This window comes from Ipomoea triloba, chromosome 16 (assembly GCF_003576645.1).
Source record: "Ipomoea triloba cultivar NCNSP0323 chromosome 16, ASM357664v1".
NCBI lineage: Eukaryota > Viridiplantae > Streptophyta > Magnoliopsida > Solanales > Convolvulaceae > Ipomoea > Ipomoea triloba.
In genome coordinates this window covers 2,285,810-2,296,918 of record NC_044931.1, presented here as the reverse complement: position 1 = coordinate 2,296,918, position 11,109 = coordinate 2,285,810, and the positions used below count along the sequence as shown (strand labels likewise).

At 38.1% G+C, this 11,109-nt stretch overlaps 1 long non-coding RNA gene across 1 annotated transcript; it reads left to right on the top strand.

The window, feature by feature from the left end:
- The first annotated feature begins 1,151 nt into the window (after positions 1-1,151).
- On the top strand, positions 1,152-6,278 carry LOC116007807. Its single transcript, XR_004095350.1, has 3 exons — positions 1,152-1,349; positions 1,458-1,524; positions 6,265-6,278. It is a non-coding gene; the product is annotated as an uncharacterized LOC116007807 (long non-coding RNA).
- Positions 6,279-11,109: the final 4,831 nt, after the last annotated feature.

Below are 11,109 nucleotides of genomic sequence, written 5' to 3'. Positions count from 1 at the left end.
ATTTCCCTCCAATTAAATTCTCTGACTTATACACTTCCACAAGCGCCAATTGTTCATGAGTTAAGTCTCGGAGGACCCTCAACTTGTGGTCGTGGAGGAGGTGGTTCTGCTCTTACCATTGTTCGGCTTGTGCTTGCTTCCTCATAATTCCATTTCAAGGCTTGCTCTTTGGTTCTTCGCATTTCCTAAAAAAAGCGGTAAAATGCATGAAAAAAAAGGAAATGCAAGTTTGAACTCCACGTATAGGGAACCTAATGTTTTAGTTGGATACATCTCAAGCAGGACACTCATAGGTAACCGGAGTATATGTCGGTCCTCTCCATTGAAATACGTTGCTCAATTGCGGTTGTCTTAGCAACCGATTCACCATGTCTTCAAACCCAAATTCCCTTAGCATGCTCAGATCAAAGTATTTCTCTCCAATTAAATTCTCTGACTTATACATATCCACAAGAACCAATTGTTCATGAGTTAAGCCTCGTAGGACCCTTGTTAGAACCAATTGTTCATGAGTTAAGCCTCGTAGGACCCTTGTTCCTCTTGCATTAGGTTCAACTAAGCCTCGTAGGACCCTTGTTCCTCTTGCATTAGGTTCAACTTGTGGTGGTGGGACCCTTGTTCCTCTTGCATTAGGTTCAACTTGTGGTGGTGGAGGTCTTGTTCCTCTTGCATTAGGTTCAACTTGTGGTGGTGGAGGTTGTAACCCCTCGTCTTTTCGAATAAGATTAAGGTTCGAGAAATATGTCTTTAAGCTATGACATTCCTGAGATGAGTGACCGATGCGTCAAAAGGATTTTTATAAGGAAATATAGTTATTATTAAGCTGCGATCGTTCGTGCCGGTCACGAACCGTAAAATTTTCGAGGACGAATTTTCAGCTCGGATTTCCTAGGAAATGGACTATTAAGCATATTATGACTAAGTATGAACTTCCTGCTTAGTTAAGTTGAATTTGGACGGAGTATAAGGGTCAAAATTTATTTCTGATCGTACACCGCGAAATTCCCGCAGTGAACTGAACCTAGCCCAATTTGGAGCTTTTGACTGGAATAAATTTGTGGTTTCAAGAAATATTCTATTTAAATTATTTTCTACCGAAAATTCATCTGTTTTGACCCCGAACTGTCTAAATTGAGATATTTTCTTAAAGTTACCAATAGGAATTTGACATGTGTCACCCAATTGTGATCCCAAAAATTTTATCTTGATTTATAAAGACTTTTCTCCTCCCATTTTGGCCATTTGGCCGAAATAATCACAAGGGAAAAGGGAAGAGAAATTTCCATCATCTTCTTCATCCAAGCTTCAACCACCATAGCCAATTCCTTCACACCTCTTCAATTTATTCGGTAAATCGTTAATTTTATTCGGTAGATAGTCTTATATTCCTCTCTAGATTCATAATCTAAGTTTAGATTTCCTAAATTGTGTTCTTATGATGTTGGATTCTGGTCTAGGGTTTCAAGAAGAATTTGGGGGAAATCACTCAAAGACTCTTTCTAAGGATTTTAGTAGCTAATTGAGGTAAGGAATTCCCTTAAGTTGGTTTAGTCACTTGAAATTAGATAATTGATTATTTGGTTGAAACATGGTGTTTTGGAGCTTTGGGAATATTTTTGTATACATGTTCATAGCTTGGATATGCTTGTATATGTTGTATTTATGTCCATATAGGCTTATACTTGTGAAAATAGTGAAAGGAAATCAGGGTAGATTCTGGCAGTAACTTCCGAGATTTATTGGGAAATATTGGTAAGGTATTTTGATCCTATTTTTTTTAGACATGTAGTTCTATAAGTGTAGAACCCGCATATAAAATTTCATAATGATCGGAGTAGTATAAGTATGGTTTTCGAATTTTTCTCCAAAACTGGTCCAGAGAGAGAAAAATTCCGGACAGCACACTGCCAAGGGCAAAGATGGAATTTTCTGTGTTTATTCGCGGACCAAAATGACCAAAACTTTTTATGGACATCAAGTACTATAAGTTGGGATTCTACCATAAAAATTTCAAGTGAAAAAGAGTTCGGGAACTATTTTTACCGGCTCAATCTTTCGGACTGCGCCAAGCTGAATTTTCTGAATTATGCTTAGTATGATTATGGATGTGTTAATGATAATTGTGAGGTAGTTAGTGAGTTAATGGTGATTAGGTGATGCTAAGGACGTGGATTAATGATGGAGATTAAATGATAACCTCATGATTTTTGGGTTATGGTTAGGCAATGACCTTACCTATTAGAATTTATATATGTTTGGATGTACGATATCCTCAAGTTATGATCTAATGGTGTTGATCATAGTGGAAGTTGTTGAGGACGATAGTTAAGGATGTTGGTTGATTTTAAGTGTGAGATGGACATATGAAGTGTATCCAAAAATGTTTATGAAAACTTACGTTGAAAAACGTATGCTATTTTGATATAAAGGTTGTCAAAACCTTATTGTTTGAGAAAATGATGTTTGAAAATCCTTCAGGGGCTAAAGAGGTAGCCGATTTCAAATATTGGACTCATTGGTGAAATATGTCCAAAAGAAATGATTTGAGTAAGAAAAATTGAAGGAAGAATCATGTTTTCAAAACCGTAGTTTCTAAAGTAAGTTGAGGAGGACCTTGATTGACCCACGGGTGGCTTTAAGTGCCCTTGCCCAGTGGTCGTTATATTATATTGTTAGAGCGAAGTCTATTCGCCGTTATGTCGTCATGTTGGGATAAGGAGAGGTGCCCACGGGAAGGCTTGAGTGCCACGGCCCGGGGTTGGGATAAGGGAGGAACCTACGGGAGGGCTGGAGTGCCATGGCCCGAGGTTGTAGGCCTCACTCTTACTATATGAAACTAAGGAAGTTTTAAAAATGAGTAAAGAGTTACTCTGTAACGTCTTTGAGAAAGAAATGATTTTGTCTTACGAGACGAGTGGATTTTGATTCACTGAACGATATACTATTTTCCAAATGATTATGTTTTCAAACCTTTGTCTACTTTTGAGTGACATCGGATTTCCTTACTTAGCCGTCGCGCTAACTGCACTTCAATGTGTTTCTTATCAGTTGCAGATTAGTGTGGGCCCCTGTAGCCGATGAGCTCGGAATAGAAGGGAAGTACAGGTTGAGGTCTACTCTTTGATGTAGACAGGGATTGTTATTAATGTTGTAAGTTTAGCCTGTGCACTTAGAGTGGAGTTTGTCAAAGAGGTGATAGAATTCACTCTAGGTGTGGCGGTAGCACCCGGTTTTCTGTTGATATGATGTAAGCTTCCGCAGCGTTTTATTACGGATTTTGTAATAAATGTAAGAGTTGAAAATTGGGGTGTTACAAAGTGGTATCAGAGCTCAAGGTTGAGATCTAGGTTTGAACTTTAAGTTTGAATCTTTGGGGAATAGTAGTAGTCTTTTGAAACCATGGATTATAAGAAGAAAGTTTCGAGGACGAAACTCTTTTTAAGGGGGGTAGAGTGTAATACCCCGTATTTTCCTAACATTATTATTTTATCCTAAGGTATTGACATACATGAGTTATGATCTCCCGATACTTCAAAAGAATTTTTATAAGTAAGTATAGTTGTTATTAAGCTGCGATCGTACGTCCTGGTCACGAACCGTAAAATTTTTAGGAACTAGTATTTGGACTTGTTTGTCCTAGGAAATGGATTTCTAGACACCATACTATTATTCTTGAATTTCCTATTTAATTAGATTAGCCCATAGCAGCGAAAATTTATTTTGATCGTACATCGCTAAATTTCGCGGTGTACCGAACCTAGCCCAATTTTGAGGGTTAGTCTGGAATAAATTTTTAGTTTCGGAAATTATTCTATCTGGATTATTTTCCACCGAAACTTTATCTGTTTGGACCCCAACTGATAAGTTGGAAGATATTTTATTATTTTTTTTTTTTTTTCCAATCTTATCACATAAGATTGTGATGTAGTATAAAAGCCAATTTTTTTTCCTTTTTCCCTTGCTTTTGCCGAAATGAAGAGGAGAGGAGAGAGAGAGAGATCATCTTCACCATTCTTCTTCCTCCATTGCTTCCATAGCCAAAATCCTTCTCAACTCTCAATTTTATTCGGTAAGTTTTCGATTTTATTCGGTAGAAAGCCTTGTAATCCTTCCTAGGTTATGAATCTATGCTTAGTTTCTTGATATTTGATGTTTTGGTGTTGATTTGGACCTAGGGTTTTAAGGTGAAAGTTGGGGAAAGATCCAAGAATTTCTTCCTAAGGTGTTAATAAACCATTGAGGTAAGGAATTCCCTTAAGTTGGAATTAGTCACTTGAATTTGGATAATTGATTTTGGTTGAAATATGGTGTTTTTGGAGCTTTGGGAATATTTTTGTATACATGTTCATAGCTTGGATATGCTTGTATATGTTGTATTTATGTCCATATAGGCTTATACTTGTGAAAATAGTGAAAGGAAATCAGGGTAGATTCTGGCAGTAACTTCCGAAATTTATTGGGAAAAATTGGTAAGGTATTTTGATCCAATTTTTTTTAGACATGTAGTTCTATAAGTGTAGAACCCGCATATAAAATTTCATAATGATCGGAGTAGTGGAAGTATGGTTTTCGAATTTTTCTCCAAAACTGGTCCCGAGAGAGAAAAATTCTGGACAGCACACTGCCAAGGGCAAAGATGGAATTTTCTGTGTTTATTCGCGGATCAAAATGACCAAAACTTTTTATGGACATCAAGTACTATAAGTTGGGGTTCTACCATAAAAATTTCAAGTGAAAAAGAGTTCGGGAACTATTTTTACCGGCTCAATCTTTCGGACTGCGCCAAGCTGAAATTTTCTGAATTACGCTTAGTATGATTATTGATGTGTTAATGATAATTGTGAGTGTGTGTAATATATATATGATGTGTGCGTGTGGTATATATATACTGTATATGTATGTGTGTGATATATTTATATATATGAAAATAGTATTACATATTTATATATATTGGATGTGTAGCATAACCTACGTATGTGTATATAAGTAATATATACATATTATATATGGTATGAGTATTAAGTATATATATATGTGGTATGTATATATATATACGTGTAATGTGTGTATTATAATATATGTACATATATGAGTATGTATGTATATTTAAATGGAGTGTTGTAATATGTATATATTTGGTATGTGTACCTTAAGTGAATATGCATAAATATGTGGAAAGTGTTAGGCTTATGTGGTATGCATATATACAAATGTGTAGTGTGATGATGGAAAATGTTTTGAGAAAGATGTTTTGAGAGACGAGACTTGTGAACCAAGTTGAGAATGGTAATTGTTTTCAAAATAGGGACTTGATTTTGTGGAAAATGTCCAAAAGAAGATGAGAAAGGAGGGGAAATGTTTTTAAAACCTTAGTTTCAAGAAGTTAAAGAGGACCTTGTCATTTATATTACCTCGGGCTATAGTACCGATGGTCTTCTTCAATATATGTACGGCAGTATACGCCAAGCCTCTACGTCACTTCGTCAGGCGTAGGGAGTTTCTGCGTCACTCAGTCAGGCGCAGGTTTTATTCATACGTAAAGCGAAGTCTATTCGCCAAGTCTCTACGTCACTTCGTCAGGCGTAGGGAGTCTCTACGTCACTTCGTCAGGCGTAGGGAGGCTCTGCGTCACTCAGTCAGGCGCAGGGGAGTTTTCTATATCACTCAGTCAGGCGTAGGCCGTGGGGGTGTGCACACTTAAGTATAGATACTCATGTCATTTTCGGGTTGGTATCAGCTTTATGGACCTAGGTGGGGCCAAACTAGGGACCATAATGATGAACCTTCGTCCAAGGGATCACGAACGAGACTTGGGGCAGGACCGTAATCCCCATGTCCAGATCCGATTTCGGTCTAGTCAAAGAAATTTGTATCCTCAATAAGGTCTCTTGCTTCTAGTCAGAAACTAAGTAACGTTTTCATAATTGAAGACAACTAGAAGTCATAATTGTGGCATTGACATGTGTGATAGACAGGGATAGTTCTGAAAACCTATCCTGTATGAAAAGAAATCAAAGGCAACCTAGTTTGATAAACTAGGAAGTTTGATAAGGAAATGTGTTGTGACTTATATACTCATTATATGCTTGTGATTATATGGCATTAATTGTTGATTGCAGTAATGAAAGGCATGGACACCATATTTGGTAATGTGTATTTACCTTTATGAATTATTTGTCAAAACTTTTATCTGATGGAAGTGACAAATGGATTACCTTACTTAGCCGTTGTGCTAATTACACTTCACCGTGTACGTCATTTCAGATGTCATCCAGTGAAGGATCCTGTAGCCCGGCAAACACTCCTGATCATGTTTGCCCGGGACCTACTTTTGTTGGTCAGACTTTGCATGACACGCCGGACAGAGACCCCTATTCTCCACCCGATTCTCAAAGCTCTCCAGACTATACTCCAGCGTCCCCTGACTATACTCCAGCAACCCCAGTCAGCCCAGTCAATCCTTATTCCTTTTTGGACTTAGTAGATGAGTTAAATGCTCAGTATGGGTACTACCCCATAGAGCTTATTCCCGGTTCTGACCCTATCGAGTTCATTGTCCGCTACCCGTGTCCGTGGGACTCCGACCCACGAGATTTTCGTGACGAGTGGTCAATGATGTTAGTCGAGTGTCGCTTCCTCGATCACATCATGTGGTTCGAGGGAGAGTGGCACCTCGTTTGGGGCACGTACACCACACCGGTGTACCGAAGTTTGGATTAGAGGGCCAGAGTTGGGAAGTTTTTGGATGGTTTTCTCTTTTTGTGTATATATATCTTTTGGTAGCCTTAGTTTTGGCTGGCTCTAGTCTGTTAGGGCAGTGGAGGACCCGAAGTTTGTAAATAACAGCCGTCGGGCAAATTCTTATAAATACCTTTTGATATTAATATATATGCCTAGAATATTATATTTTGATGTTTGGGGTGTTGATGTTGAGTGTGTTTCTTTTAGCCTGTGCACTTATAGTGGAAGTTTTATCAAAGAGGTGATAGGCTTCACTCTAAGTGTGGCGGTAGCACCCAGTTTACTGCTGTAAGATGTAAGCTTCCGCAGCGTTATATTACGCATATTGTAATAGTTGTCGGAGCAGAAATTGGGGTGTTACAAGGTGGTATCAGAGCATGGTTTTGAGGTCCTTACTTTGGGCAATAGAATGAGTTAGGCTCTGTCGCAAGTTAGTATAAAAGCCTATGATTCGAGTCAGCCTAGGGTTCGAGTCAGTTTAAGTTGACCTTGTTGGAGTTGGAGCTGGAGCTGGAGGCCGGAGGCCGGACAGAGAACGGGGTACCTTGCCATTCCGTGTATAATATGTGATTTAATTGTTGCGTAGTATAATTACTACTTGTCATTGCATATATATGCTGATTGTTGGTCATATTGGTTTAAGTCGGCTGTTGACATGATGCCTTGCTACTGTTATGCCATGGTAGGGATACCTACCTGATGAATATGATTAATGGTTAGACCCTCGAATTCTAACTTCTAACTTTAAGAGAGCTAACTCAGAATCGCTTGTTCAGCAAGATGCCTCCTAGACGAAGCGTACCTGCTAGGGAAAGCAATGATGTCTCGGCGATGGACCGTATGGCCATGGCAATGGAACAGATTTGAGTCATCTGTTTGGACAATAGTAAGGAGGAACTTGGCAGACTCTTGATTAATGAGTGCCAGATGTAGGAAATTAAGGGGAGTAATTCGGACTGAGAGTCTGAAAGTTTGGATTGTAAGTGTCAAAGCCAAAAGGAAAAATCGTGGCCTGAAATGCTTTTGAGTTTCGGGGACGAAACTCTTTTTAAGGAGGGTAGACTGTAACCCCTCGTCTTTCCGATAAGTCTAAGGGTCGGAAAATATATCTTTAGGCTATGACATTCATAAGATGATCTCCCGATATGTCAAGGGAATTTTTATACGGAGGTATAGTTGTCATTAAGCTGCGATCGTTCGTGCCGGTCACGAACCGTAAAATTTTCGAGGACGAATTTTCAGCTCGGATTTCCTTAAAAATTGATGATTAGGCATGTTATGACTAAGTATGAACTTCCTGCTTAGTTAAGTTGAAATTGGATGAGCTATAAGGGTCGAAATTTATTTCTGATCGTACACCGCGAAATTTCCGCAGTGTACCGAACCTAGCCCATTTTGGAGCTTTTGACTGGAATAAATTTGTGGTTTCGAAAATTATTCTTTCTGGATTATTTTCCACCGAAACTTTATCTGTTTGGACCACAACTGATATGTTGTGGAGATATTTTATTATTTTATTATTTTTTTTCCAATCTTATCACATAAGATTGTGATGTAGTATAAAAGCCAATTTTTTTTCCTTTTTCCCTTGCTTTTGCCGAAATGAAGAGGAGAGGAGAGAGAGAGAGATCATCTTCACCATTCTTCTTCCTCCATTGCTTCCATAGCCAAAATCCTTCTCAACTCTCAATTTTATTCGGTAAGTTTTCGATTTTATTCGGTAGAAAGCCTTGTAATCCTTCCTAGGTTATGAATCTATGCTTAGTTTCTTGATATTTGATGTTTTGGTGTTGATTTGGACCTAGGGTTTTAAGGTGAAAGTTGGGGAAAGATCCAACAATTTCTTCCTAAGGTGTTAATAAACCTTTGAGGTAAGGAATTCCCTTAAGTTGGAATTAGTCACTTGAATTTGGATAATTGATTTTGGTTGAAATATGGTGTTTTTGGAGCTTTGGGAATATTTTTGTATACATGTTCATAGCTTGGATATGCTTGTATATGTTATATTTATGTCCATATAGGCTTATACTTGTGAAAATAGTGAAAGGAAATCAGGGTAGATTCTGGCAGTAACTTCCGAGATTTATTGGGAAAAATTGGTAAGGTATTTTGATCCTATTTTTTTTAGACATGTAGTTCTATAAGTGTAGAACCCGCATATAAAATTTCATAATGATCGGAGTAGTATAAGTATGGTTTTCGAATTTTTCTCCAAAACTGGTCCAGAGAGAGAAAAATTCCGGACAGCACACTGCCAAGGGCAAAAATGGAATTTTCTGTGTTTATTCGCGGATCAAAATGACCAAAACTTTTTATGGACATCAAGTACTATAAGTTGGGGTTCTACCATAAAAATTTCAAGTGAAAAAGAGTTCGGGAACTATTTTTACCGGCTCAATCTTTCGGACTGCGCCAAGCTGAAATTTTCTGAATTATGCTTAGTATGATTATTGATGTGTTAATGATAATTGTGAGTGTGTGTAATATATATATGATGTGTGCGTGTGGTATATATATACTGTATATGTATGTGTGTGATATATTTATATATATGAAAATAGTATTACATATTTATATATATTGGATGTGTAGCATAACCTACGTATGTGTATATAAGTAATATATACATATTATATATGGTATGAGTATTAAGTATATATATATGTGGTATGTATATATATATACGTGTAATGTGTGTATTATAATATATGTACATATATGAGTATGTATGTATATTTAAATGGAGTGTTGTAATATGTATATATTTGGTATGTGTACCTTAAGTGAATATGCATAAATATGTGGAAAGTGTTAGGCTTATGTGGTATGCATATATACAAATGTGTAGTGTGATGATGGAAAATGTTTTGAGAAAGATGTTTTGAGAGACGAGACTTGTGAACCAAGTTGAGAATGGTAATTGTTTTCAAAATAGGGACTTGATTTTGTGGAAAATGTCCAAAAGAAGATGAGAAAGGAGGGGAAATGTTTTTAAAACCTTAGTTTCAAGAAGTTAAAGAGGACCTTGTCATTTATATTACCTCGGGCTATAGTACCGATGGTCTTCTTCAATATATGTACGGCAGTATACGCCAAGCCTCTACGTCACTTCGTCAGGCGTAGGGAGTTTCTGCGTCACTCAGTCAGGCGCAGGTTTTATTCATACGTAAAGCGAAGTCTATTCGCCAAGTCTCTACGTCACTTCGTCAGGCGTAGGGAGGCTCTGCGTCACTCAGTCAGGCGCAGGGGAGTTTTCTATATCACTCAGTCAGGCGTAGGCCGTGGGGGTGTGCACACTTAAGTATAGATACTCATGTCATTTTCGGGTTGGTATCAGCTTTATGGACCTAGGTGGGGCCAAACTAGGGACCATAATGATGAACCTTCGTCCAAGGGATCACGAACGAGACTTGGGGCAGGACCGTAATCCCCATGTCCAGATCCGATTTCGGTCTAGTCAAAGAAATTTGTATCCTCAATAAGGTCTCTTGCTTCTAGTCAGAAACTAAGTAACGTTTTCATAATTGAAGACAACTAGAAGTCATAATTGTGGCATTGACATGTGTGATAGACAGGGATAGTTCTGAAAACCTATCCTGTATGAAAAGAAATCAAAGGCAACCTAGTTTGATAAACTAGGAAGTTTGATAAGGAAATGTGTTGTGACTTATATACTCATTATATGCTTGTGATTATATGGCATTAATTGTTGATTGCAGTAATGAAAGGCATGGACACCATATTTGGTAATGTGTATTTACCTTTATGAATTATTTGTCAAAACTTTTATCTGATGGAAGTGACAAATGGATTACCTTACTTAGCCGTTGTGCTAATTACACTTCACCGTGTACGTCATTTCAGATGTCATCCAGTGAAGGATCCTGTAGCCCGGCAAACACTCCTGATCATGTTTGCCCGGGACCTACTTTTGTTGGTCAGACTTTGCATGACACGTCGGGCAGAGACCCGTATTCTCCACCCTATTCTCAAGGCTACTCTCCAGGCTATACTCCAGCATCCCCTGACTATACTCCAGCAACCCCAGTCAGCCCAGTAAATATCTTTTGGTAACCTTAGTTTTGGCTGACTCTAGTCTGTTAGGTTGTGGAGGACCCGGAGTTTGTAATAACAGCCGTCGGGCAAATTCTTATAAATACCTTTTGATATTAATATATATGCCTAGAATATTATATTTTGATGTTTGGGGTGTTGATGTTGAGTGTGTTTCTTTTAGCCTGTGCACTTATAGTGGAAGTTTTATCAAAGAGGTGATAGGCTTCACTCTAAGTGTGGCGGTAGCACCCAGTTTACTGCTGTAAGATGTAAGCTTCCGCAGCGTTATATTACGCATATTGTAATAGTTGT